Source organism: Centruroides sculpturatus, unplaced genomic scaffold, assembly GCF_000671375.1.
Source record: "Centruroides sculpturatus isolate CEXI.00-Female unplaced genomic scaffold, Cexi_2.0 scaffold371, whole genome shotgun sequence".
In the NCBI taxonomy this organism is placed as follows: Eukaryota; Metazoa; Arthropoda; class Arachnida; order Scorpiones; family Buthidae; genus Centruroides; species Centruroides sculpturatus.
Genome location: NW_019384600.1, coordinates 516,286 through 530,071, shown reverse-complemented (window position 1 = coordinate 530,071; position 13,786 = coordinate 516,286).

Below are 13,786 nucleotides of genomic sequence, written 5' to 3'. Positions count from 1 at the left end.
ATAATAAAGGAGGGGGAGGAGGAAGAAAGGACACCTATTCTCTTCACCCCATGTGTGTTCTTGTATAATAATTTCGATACAGCAATTTTGTGTTTTTTCTCAATGAACATAGAAAAAACAGGAAGCAATCAATATTAAAGTATCACATTCTTGTGAACAAGGACATGTTATATCGAGGAAAAAAATTTTTTTTCAAATTAAAACATATTTACATTATATAGTTACATTAAACATGTTTTAATTTGAAAAGTTGTGTTTCTCTTCCCTCAGTATAATAAGTCCTAGTTCAAAAGAATGTTCGAAGTGGACAAAAGCATAACTTAAGTCAGAGATGGGCAACCCGCACAAAATTTGAATAAATATATCAATTTCCCAGCTTAAGGAAGTATGCAGCAAAAATTCCAACATTATTTTCTACAACTTATGTATGTGAATAGTTTTTCCGTAATGAATTCAGTAAAAATTAAAACAAGAAACCGGCTAACAGACACATCGAAACTAATTTAAAACTAGCAGTGACTAATATTTCATCAAATATTTCCGATATATTACGTTTACATCAGTTCTAGAAGCTAAATTAAGTATACCTATTCTAATTTATAATTATATATGAATAAATAACTGATTTACTGACATTTTTTTGTTTTGTTTTTTTCTCTTTTCTCTTGTATGGAGCCCACATTAGTTCAAAAGTTTTCAAATACGCCGTTACATAGAAAAAGGTTTCCCATCCCTGATCATACTAAATGATTAAGGATAAGAAGCACCTATCAACATATTAAAGTACGAACTTATTTTTATTTTATTTCTATCATTTAGAAAATATTAGGCTACATTTACAGCAGAAGGGGAAATCTTATTTCAGACAGAAAATAGTTAAGAAAATTTATTGAAACATCAAATATCTTATAAATACATTTTAAAACAGTTTTAGATTAACACTTCTTTTATTTACAAGTTTAATAATGGTGCTTTCATACAATCCTTATTTGGAAACAATTAAAAATAAATTAAAGTAATATAAAATAAAAAGTAAACAGAACTTAAATTTAATTACTTTATACTCCATTTACATTCATTCTGAAATGTGTTCCCTGCTGGACTGTAAATGGTCAGTTTACCTAAAGGGAGAATTATTGTCATATGTGTCATTTGCGATTGTTAAAGAAGATTGACAGGAAGCTATGGAGTGTAAGGAAATGAATTATTATTTCAAATAATTTCAAAAGAAAATATTTTAATTAATCCAAGCAGACGATAATGTTATTACGAGTTACGCCCGTAATATTCTGATACCATTAATGTCATACTACGTCTTTGCTCTATCACGTGACGCCTGCAATGTATAGTGCAAAGAGAACGAATTCTGCGACAAGAAAGACTTGTCTGGAAACGCGTCAAAGCTGTAGTCACGTGAGCGACTGACGTCGAAGCCAGGTCACATGACACGCTGTGTGCACATCCGCCCTCCAATGTGCAGCTCCACGACGAAAACAAGCTTAAGCGATAGCGGTGCAGAGTAGATAAGTAGTCCTATGATTTTTTGTTTATAGCGTTTTTTAAATCAGTTTCTCCTCATATAATATGTGTGTTTTGGACATATCTAGCATGTATGTCTCTATTGTAAATAAAATTAAGAGAAAAAAGTTGGTGTATAGTTTATAAACAACTACTCCACGGGGCCTGTTTTAGGTAAGGGAGGGGTTCAAACGTGGACCATGGTGGACTACGTCAGTGTTCCGCAACCGGTGTGCCGCGGCACACTGATGTGCCGTCACATGGTGAAAGGTGTGACGTGAACTTTTACATATTCTGTTAATTTCAAATTTTATTTATATATTTTTATCACTGTTGTTGTGTTTCTTATGTATGTACTGTATGTTGTATGTTCTTGTGTATGTATGGTGTTGTGTTTTTATGCTATCTTTTGTATGTATTTCATTCTCTGCCGCAGCACTGATGAAATAAGATGATGTTTGTTTATTCTTTATTACAAGCCACCCATTTTTATGTATTCTAATAAATTATATGTAAAGAAAATTTGCTCACAGGTGTTGATGTCTGTTTAATAACAATAATAATAGGTTAGTGGCATTATGTAATTCTATTAATAGTATCATATCCTACGTTTTTGAGGGGAATAACATTTTGGTATGCCGTGTTTAGTCTTGGGTGTGCCGCAAGTAGAAAAAGGTTGCGGAAACTGGACTACGTGGCTTCTTCTTTTACAAATTCACTATCTACAATGGCTTAATATAACATTTTAAATGCCGTGGTAATATTTTCTGTCTTCTAAAAGAGGTATTCATGCAGTGCTCACATGCTTTTAGAAGGAGGTTCAGACCAGTTGGAGGGAATTTTTGTAGGGAGGTTTATGTATAAAGGGGATTGATGCTATCAAATTTTGGTAGTTAAACGTACAGGACTTGACTTGTCATATCTCGAGTGGAGTAGAACTTATTGAAGATTTTACTCATTATTACTTTCTCGGCTGTTACAAATACAACGAAAGTATGGCGCTCGATCGAAAAATGACCCCTCAAGGTTTGTAGCCTACATTTTTTAGACTTGGGACATCTTGAAACATCGAGAAATGCAAAAACTTCCGGGATTTTTCTGTATGTATAAATGTTTGTGTCTGTGGGGCACGATTTTGTTCACCCCTTTGCATTTTGTCGAAATTTTCTGAAATTTTGCAGGGGATTTGTTTATTAGGGGATTGATGCTATTAAATTTTGTTGATTAAAAGTCGAGGATATGGGGAGATAATGGGGTCGTATGTATCTCCAGTAGGGTCGGACTTAATGATGATTTTAATCGTTATTAGCATTTAAAATTTTTTTTATAAAACTCATCCCTACCCTCAAAATTAAGGTTTTTGGCATTTTATAATAGTTAAATATATAAAAAGTTTTTTTAATAAAATATGATAACAGATGCGCCACCGAAATTTTAAATGTTGCCGTGATAGTTGAGCAACTCGTTGCTAGTTTATTTCAATCAGGTTTATTACATTTATTCTAAATAAAGCATATTCGTTTAATTTAAATATCGTTATTCGAAATCTAAAACTTAACGCTAGCAGACTCAAGCTCTACACATTTTTTATTATGGGAGAAAGGCCGTGTGGTGGTTTCTCTCTCTTCTCTCTTGTTTTGTTTTGTTTACACGTGTACTAGCTAGTCGATCTGTCAAAATTTTTTGCCTCCTTTTGTGAAAATTAAAATATAAAAGTGAATATTATAACGTTGATTAATGATAATAATAATGAAAAGATTGTTGATAATTAAAAAATAAAGTTCTTAAAATAAATTGTTCATTCGAATTCATTAAATTTTTATATTTTTATATTTTAAAATTTGTTCACATAAAGTCTTTTATAAATAATAGTACATATTAATTAGCTAATTAATAATTACAGTCTATATTTTGGACTTAAGGTTATTAGGGTTTCATAAAAACTTTTTTTTGGTTAAAATCTTTCTTAAAAATCATGCCTAAATATTACGTAAGATAGGGAAGGGGAGGGTGGATCAAAGAAAATATTACGGTTTCTTACACAGGGGTGGGTGGTGTGCTCGAATGGCCGAAATCGCCCTTACGTAATTTACGAACGGCCCCATATCTGTACTCTTCTCAATTCCTCAATCTACTTTCCCATAAAAAGTATTCCGTCATTCTTGACAGTGGAATTTCTAATTATCTATATAAGATGAAAATGCCGAATTTAATGAAGCAGTATCCGAAAATCCTTGAACTTGTTTTCTAAATTAGAATTGTAATTAGTCAACAATGCATTCAGGTTGCTTATTTCCGAAAGAACATCACCAGAACGTGAAAATAGTCAATTACTTTCTCGACCATTGTGATTGGACTATAAAACCTATTTATTCATTAAAGTTTATTCTCGCGGCCTACGATTGGCTAAAATTTTCTCTTGCTGCTAATGACTCATTACGGGCCATCACTTTCTGTTCTGTTCTTCAGGTTTCGGACGTTAAGTATTTACAGTATGTCGGGTTACTTGAATTTATGCTTCAGATTTAGTTAGATTTACGTTTATTTGATGAAATTCACAATGTAAGTAAACTCTTGTTATAAATAATTATATACCACACATTTTTTCTTTTTATTTATTTTTTTGAGAGACGTCACTAAAAGACGTAGGAGTACATATAGAATATGTTCCAGAAAAATAGCTATATTTTTCCTTTTTGTATTGTGAAGCAACCTAATTGATACGAAATGCTGAAGATTCGGCATTATCCTTAAGTCTCATAATATAAATAACGTTATATTTAAACATAAAATAATACAGTCTTAAGTGATTATGACGTGCAGATTAAAAATAATAACGATTCAAAAATTATTTTAATAACTAAATAAGATGCTATGTGTTATAAACATACTCGTACACTAGCATCATATTTGTAATGGGAAACTGTTATATACAAACATTCACTGACGCTAATAGCTTTGTTTATATGTTTTAAGACAATGTATATTATATTTAGTCGTAAAATAGTCGTTATAAATCGCAGTAAAAATCGAAAACGAAATATCAATTAGCCTATGTAATCAGACAAGCAGAGAAGTGTGTTTGGTCCGAAGAACTTTTGGCACTTGTACAGATTAACGGGTACGGCTATTTGAGAGGTTTACTTCCATAAAATTAACTAAATCTAGACTAATTTCACTCGAATATTTCCAAAACACGTATAATTTGTTGAAATGATCGATATAAAATATGCTATGAACAAAAAATTGTCGGAATACTTATCGAGTGTACCCGTTCGAAGACGTCATTGCTTAAGCTTGTTTTCGTCGCGGAACGGCACATCCTTCGTACGCGTCCGCTTCCAATGTGTCGGTGCTATTCGGTCACGTGACTACTCATCTCTGACGTGTTCCTGATAACTTATTCTTTTTGCGAAGAATTCACTGAACTTTAGAGACATCACGTGATAGATTACAATAAAAAATCTATAGTATATTATGATTAAAAACGACTTATTATTATTATTGACTATATGAAGCAGCAAAGGAAAAACCACTCGCTAACGACAACAATTCTATCATGATATATATTATAATGATGATAAATATTAATCAGATGCAACATAAGATGTCTAATGTCGATGTAAATAAATATTATACAATTTTGTTTACGACATGAGAGATTAGACCATTGAAAAGTAGAACAGAATTATTAGTTATTTATCGCATTATCATACGTTATTATATGTTGATTTTAATCCATATTTAGAATGGAATGAAGTTTTAATATTTCTGTTAATGATGTCTCTAAAGTTCAGTGAATTCTTCGCAAAAAGAATAAGTTATCAGGAACACGTCAGAGATGAGTAGTCACGTGACCGAATAGCACCGACACATTGGAAGCGGACGCGTACGAAGAATGTGCCGTTCCGCGACGAAAACAAGCTTAAGCAATGGCGTCTTCGAACGGGTACACTCGATAAGTATTCCGACAATTTTTTGTTCATAGCATATTTTATATCGATCATTTCAACAAATTATACGTGTTTTGGAAATATTCGAGTGAAATTAGTCTAGATTTAGTTAATTTTATGGAAGTAAACCTCTCAAATAGCCGTACCCGTTAATCTGTACAAGTGCCGAACTTTTTCAAACACGGCGTCGAAATGCGAAAATATATCGTACATTTCTAATTACAAAATTAACTTTTGAATCGTTACTATTTTAAATATACACAATATCAGTCACTAATTAGTCCTATTACTGTATATACATTTACTATATTACTTAAATAGAGGTAAAAAATATATAACAATTGGTCGTCCTTAAAACTACACTCGAACTAATATATTCATTCTGAAATAAATTAATCTTTAATTTTATATAAAAGAATATCAGGATTTTACTTATACATAGTTCTATTTATAAATTTTTATTTAACATGTTAAAAAATACTTAAAACCGGGTAAAACAATTTTTATAAGTATTTTAATATTCTGTTTGTAAATGCAAATTCCGTAGTTTTCGTTAAACGGAGTAAATGAAAGGAATCTATTAGTTTCGAGTATTTTAAAGCCTTTAACACTTCTCAAGGGAATAATGAAATCTATTTTCGTGTTGAGTGACCGCAGGCACAGTAATCACCTCTTTTGTGTCACAGCTGTTAAAAGATTTTCATAGGAAGTTCCGAAAGCGTTAGGAAAAATTAAAGTTAAAACATTACATTTTTCCGAATATAATTTACTAGTATTTTACTAAAAACTATTTAATTTAATAGTAAAATATGATGATTTGTATTGTGGCGTGATTATATAGAATTCGTACATGAGCGGTTTTTCTTCATAGAATTTTTTACCAAAAAAAAACAATAAATAAAAAATCTTAGGACTAATTTCCACTTTTCCCACTGCTTGTTGCTTAATTATGTGAGGCCAACCATTTCCCCAAAATTTTGGTTATTATTATAGACTGTTAATAATAATTCGAGAATATATATATAATTATATAACATTATAATTTTAATCTAATTAATTTAATGTATTTTAAGTTATACGTGTATTTTATATCATTTTTTTGTCTGACAATTGTTACCCATTAGACAAGACGCCCTTTGCACCCATATCTCGATTGGGTGTGTGTGTGTGTGTGAATGCGACACCGGGATTGTTTGTTTTTTTTTAACCAACGTTGTAAAGGAATTTTGCCTATTTTTCCGATTTTAGGGACTCCTCTTTTAAAGTTTTAGTAATACCGGTTAAATATAATTCAGAGAAACGAATTAGAATAAAAAAATTATCCATTAATTGTTATAAATCTCACAACATACAAAAGAAAAGACGAAGGGGATGACCGTCGTTTTCCCCTTTTTCAATAGTGTTAGATGACAGATATTACTCTATCCGTGTTACGTGGACGTATATAATTCTTCTTGATAGACAAGAGAGAAGGAGGAGTAAAGGATGACCAATCATGCTTATTGGCAAATATCTAAACCTCCTCGCGAACAAAATCATAATTGGTCAAAACGAAAAATAAAATACAGTAAAAGAGAATTCTTTGTTTCTTTCGGGGTTTATATGGAGATTCTGGCCGTGTATCGGCTTTTTCTCCGACGAGCAATAAAAGAGAATGATGAAAATCAAATGGACTGAGTGAAGGAGAAAGACGACGGAAAGGTGAAGAAGGGGGAGAAAGTGAAGAAAAAGGAGAGAGGAAGAGAAAGCAGAAAGAAGTGAGGGAAAAAGAAGAAAACACAGCAGCAACCAGAAAAGACGTCAACTCCTAGAAGAGAAGACAACTCTTTTCCTGGTATATTGTGAGTAGTGATGTGCCGGATATCCGTATCCGTTACTTTTCAGCGGATCTTTAACGAATCTTTTATCTTAATGAATTTCATTACTTATATGAAATTTTAAAGATAGGTAGCAATAGCACATTCGTCGTTTACTATCGTAAAATATTTCCATATTACACTACTAAACTTTTTTGTCGACATTGTTTTTATTTTAATTTAACTCAACACTCCAAAAACACAAACGTAATCTACGCTATCTCGTGTCACACTAGCCACAAACCAGTGTTTCCCAACGTGGGGCCCACGCCCCACAGGGGGCAATTGGATTGCTAAGAAGGGCAATTCGAAAATGGACTTGTCCAGAGTTTAAGTTAACCGTATAGCCGCTGTATATGTTAGGGAGACAAGAATTTTAGAAAGGCTTAGGTGGGGCATAGCACAAAAAAGGTTGGGAAACACTGCACTAAATTATTGTGGCGGTACGCTATATTTTTGTAAATATTAATTTTAGTTTAGTTTCGTTTCTTTCTACCCTTTGTTCTATTCTATTTTCTTCTAGAACTTTCTTTTCTATTCCCTGTCCCTTGGGTGGGATGAGCAGTTCCTAGAAATTTGAGGAGCAAAGGTGTAAACAGAAGCCGGAGAAAAAAGAGAAGTGACGTAGCAGGTCATTCGTAAACCGGAAGGCAGAGTGTACGGACGAGGTGAGAATACTGGGAGTCGTATTTTCAATAAACTTTAATTAAAAGTAAAAGTATTTTCAATGACCGGATAGTTCAGAAATAAGTTCAGAAAAAAGATCATGTTTTAAGGTCGTATTGACGACTGTGGAAGGAAAAAATCCTAATTATTGTAGAAGAGAAGTGGCCAGTTATAGGAGAAGGACGTGTGTTATCCCACCCAATAGTTCGCATAAAGAAACAAGCCGAAAAAAGGGACAAAACCCCAGATATCCCTATTTTTATCTTATCTACCATTTTTTCTGTCTTCTTAATTCTATCCCTTTTTCTATTATTAGTGTTAAGTTAGTGTTTAAGGTTCCGGGTTATATTGTCGCGATCGGGATCTGTATTGTACACGTGCTTTGGATACAGCGAACTATTATTATCGCTGTAATTTCGCATGCTACTATTTGCACCGTGAAGTTGGAATCCCCCGAAATAGAATCTGTATAAAAACGCGAAATAGCTTAATTGGAAAATTATATCAACTTTTGTTACTTTATCCTGTCTGCCTTTGTGGTGAATTCTAATTTATCACACTTTCACACTATAAAGACGCGAAATAGCTTAATTGGAAAATTATATCAACTTTTGTTACTTTATCCTGTCTGCCTTTGTGGTGAATTCTAATTTAGCACACTTTCACACTATAAACAAAAACACGCGCAGTGCAAGTCAAAACATGTCCCGTTATTAACGCAAAACGTCAACTATCGGTCCAAGGTCACACGCACCGGCGCCGACTGAGTACGAAAGTAGAGATCCGTATCCGTATCCGTGGATCTAGACACTAATGATCCGTATCCGTATCCGTGGATATACATTTTTAACGATCCGGCACATCACTAATTGTGAGTCGCGAAGTTCGGATACCCCCGCTAGGTAAACAGAGTTTTACAAATAGGCTAGGTTTTCCTAAATTACTGTCAGATGCAAAAATTAGATTGGACCAATTTTAGCATTTTTACTTACTATGTAGAAAAATTAAAATAAGTGTAAGTTTATCTACAATCTATGATATTTCCATATAAATAATTATATTTTAGCTCAATTGTGGCAAGGTGTGACAGCGGGTCGGATCCTGCACGCAGGCCGTAATTTGGTTACCCGTCATGAAGAATCCAGAAAAGTAATAAATTTAAATGTAGAAAGTAGGTGTGTATGATTTCGTTTTAGGTATAAAATGGAGTCAAGGTGATAATGACAAGTTAAAAAAAGTATTGCGTGCACCTAACAGAAAATAGATGCAAAAAACGAACAGAACACAAGAATAAATCAATTGGTATCGATTGCTTTGTTCTTGGATTGTCTCCTGTGTTGTAAAGTGCAAGGATCGCATCTCCCGTGCCAGCGGGTGCGAAGATAGCCCTTTTCGTGGCGGAAAGTGCAAAGTCTGTTGGATGGATCGGCTCCGCGCCATTTCTATCGCAATACTACAAAGTCGCGCGATGTTCTAATTTCGTGTTTAATTGAAAAAATCGAATGTAAACTAAAATTTGTGCATAGAATATTAATTTACTAAGTAAGTAAATTACAATTGCTGTTTACTAAACTTGAAATATTGTGTTTAATTAAGGGAATTTCCTCATCAAACACGAACTAAATGAGCTCACTGACGTCGCTGTAACGTAAGTGCGATCGCCGATCCGAAATCGATAAAACATTTATTCTAAATCTAATATTTCCGCAAATTAAGTTGCGTATAACTTTCCGTTAGAACATAAAACGAATATATCCATAATTTCATAAAGATTGGACAAAAATTACAGGAGTTATAAGGAATTCACAAACACACGGAGGACGACTTTTATATAAAAATATATATTTCTTAAGACTATACATACAAAACGAGTCAATTCCATTCTGTCCCTTCACACGCTGTTTGAGGTAATAACAATTCCAACAAGTCTTAAGAAATATATATGTTTCTGTAAATTCGTCCTGGCAATTTTATTTAATGACGACTTTTATATTATTAATTTAATTTAATAGTGGTCGGCGATGAAATATTAGAGAGGTTGCGGCTGACGTTTTCATGGTGAAAACGTGTACGTCGGACGTTCAGCGCCGCTTTCCTGTACGCCTAGAAGTTTGACAATGGTGTTTGGATAGTCAGTGAAATCATGCTCGACATTTGCGTACACGTTTTTGCGATGAAAACGTCGGCCGCAACCTCTATTGATATTTGCACGACAACTGATGATATAATCGTACAGTTTGTGGATGTAAATAACTCCGAAGCATACATGTTAGGTGTTTTGCATTAGAAAACTTAAAAGTGCAAGCAACAGGTGATGAAAATTCATAACCACTACGATTATTTGTTTTAAATCACGTAAAAAGCATGAAATCTTGGAGTTTGTGAACTTTTAAAGATTGCAAACTCCAAGTTTTATTTACGTTAACTTCTTATGATTAAGTTTAAGGTTACGCTTACGTAACGCATTGAGAATGATTGCATTAAATAACGTAGGTACGGTACAAGGTTTTATGTTTATGCTTAATTTTCATTGTGAATAGGCTTTTATTCCTGTACCGTTAATCCTTATAAATTTTAATACAAATATAATAATCTTATAATGTATTTATATACTGTACTAAGAAAAAATTCTTTAATTTCATTTTAATTTAGAAATTCTATTTTATTGCGGCGCTAAAATACAATTTTGAACAAAGGCGCTTGTTATCAATTGATTTGAACGAAATTAAAATAAATATATGCATGAATTATTTTTATGGATTTTTCAAAACCCCAACATACCAATAGATTCTCGTGGGTTGGGGTAGGTTACGAATTTACTGGCGATCAGTATTGATAGCAGCGGCCAAATATATGTAGCACGCAGGCAGCAAACAGCCAAAAGCTGGCCCTGCTCTACCGGTACATACTGTAGTAAGGACAAAGTACCTACTACGTAGAGATAAACTTCAAAAATTTTAAACAGAATAACAGTAATAAAATATACGTTCGTTATTTATATATGTGATTTTTACGTTAGAAAAATGGCTTTATTAATCATTTATTGAACAGTTGGACAAGTTTGTAAACGGAAATCGAAAGCGACCCTGGTGGCAATAAATTGTATTACGGTTTGTCTCATATTGGTCCAATCGTCTAATTTTCGGCCTGTGTGAGAACGAAGACTACGAAAGAACAACGTTAAAGTAATTGTGTATATAGTAATAAATAGTGTTTAGTAGATGTGATGGAAAGTGAATTTATATCTTCAACACATGAAAATTCAAGAATGAGTGAATGAAGGTAATCTTTTTTACTTGTTTAAATATAAATTTAGAATTTGAAATCAAAGCTAAGCCTTATAGGAAATCTAACAGGGATAAAGATAATTATAGTTTAAGGGAATATGAGTTTTTTAAATTATATTATATTAAAAAAAGTATATTTAATAGACATTCAGAAAACGCATAACATTTACGGGCGACCCGTATGTAAAGTGCTATAAACAAAAAATCGTAGTATTACTAACCGATTGTGCCCCGTTCGAGACGCCATTGCTTAAGCTTGCCGTCGTGGAAGTGCATTCTAGATGGCAGATGCACACGAATTGTGTCACGTGACCTGATTTTGATGTCATTCCATCACGTTATTGATACTAGTGTTCAAGAACTACCGTGATTCAATAACTAGTGACATTAAACAATCGGCGGCCTACCTCCGGGAAGGATCCGTTGAGAGCACGAACAGTCGCGACCGCCGCTATGACGGTGCATAGGTAAAATTTTACCAATTTATGTTTATTATTATTATTAACTCATTTAATATGACCAGTAACATAGTATTTTGCAATTAGAAACGGCTTTAGTATGTTATGATATAGGCCTATCACGTGACCGGACGGCACCGCGAAATGTCACGTGAGTCTTCGTACGCCGTACAATGTGCCACTCCACGACGAAAACAAGCAATGACGGCTGGAACGGGGCACAATCTGTAAGTAGTCCTATGATTTTTGTTTATAGCATTTTACGTAAGGGTCGCCCGGTGAATGTTATGCGTTTTCTGAATGTCTATTAAATATACCTTCTTTTTAATATAATATAATTTAAAAAACTCATATTCTCTTAAACTGTATATGTAGGTATAACGACTCGCGACAGTCGGATTTTCAAGTTCTATCTTTTCGAATTGACAATGTTTAAAACTGGGCTTGGAACTCACATTTGAGTTAAAAATAAACACCTGGCTTTATTTCCATCATTTTTAGTTGATACGTGACAACAGCACGTTTCGGGCATAAAGCTCCTCGTCAGTCAACTAAAAAAAAAAAAATACAATTTTTAAAAACATTACATAAAATATCTTACAAAACAGAATTAAAATAATGTATATTTCTTACCATATCCATTTTTAATCTGTTATACATACAAGGTCTTAATTGGCGCGCACAACTTATTTTACAATAAGTGGAGTAATTTCATTAAAATTTGTTATAAATGATCTTTTATATATTTGACAATATCCAGGAGTCTTAGACATAATCACATACACATCTCAAAATCGAAATAGACAATTTTTTACATTATTGTTTTTTAACCGTACCTGCGTTACATACTGCATTGCAGTGTTGTACTGATTTGCATATTACAAAGGAAGTTGTTATTAATATTAACAACAGCATAACTCTTATAGATACAGTAATTACAATCGACATTAATGTATATTGCGTATATTATAATATTTTCATCCAATTCTCATTTATTTTTACACTTAAATTTTTGTTGATACAATTTTTGGCTGTTAAGATTGAGACACTTTGTTTAAATTTTCTATTATACATATTTTTCTCTTTGTATAGGATTTTAACATTATTTTTATCTATATTACAGTCATTTATTAAACAATGGTCATGAAAAACAGAGTTTAGTCGATTGTATTTGAGATCTGCAATATGTTCTTTTACTCGTATACTCAGTTTGCGTTTAGTTTCTCCTATATAGTAGTTAATTGTGTTACAGGTACTGTACTGTACATGGTATCTTATACATTACGTTCTTTGTTTCTTGTTCTTTATTATCTACTTTATTAGGTTTTACCAGTCTTAATCTAATGTTTAAAACGTCAATGTTTAAAAATTGAAGAAAAATTATACATAATTAATGAAATTTCTGTTAAGATTTCTGCGAGAACAGGGTAATTTTGGATTTTTGTTACATATATTTTTGATACAATTAACTAATTATGCACTTAAAATATAGTTAACGTATCAAGTTATAAAATATAGGCTATATACCAAACAGTAGTAGGAATTAAGATAATATAATTTTGCAGATTTGATTTTTAAATACCTTTGTAGAAAACTAGCATACCCCGCCACGCGTTGTTGTGGCTCAAAATATATCTATTATAAATTTATAACACTTCCCCCGTGGGGGGAATTTTTCGAAAAATTTCTTGTTAGTGTACATTCTCTTGACGTACCCTATTAAAACGCAATCAAAAACGCAAAAACCCGCACTAAAATAGTATAAATAGAAGTCAAGTTCTTCACGGTAAGCCTTAATCCTGTCTCTCTCCCTCGCGGGGGGGAATATCGAAAAATTTCATCTTAGTGTACATTCTGTTGACGTACCCTATTAAAACGCAATCAAAAACGCAAAAACCCGCATCTAAAATAGTATAATAGAAGCCAAGTTTTTCACAGTAAGCCTTAATCCTGTCTCTCTCCCTTGCGGTGGAATATCGAAAAATTACTTCTTAGTGTACATTCTGTTGACGTACCCTATTAAAACGCAATCAAAAACGCAAAAACCC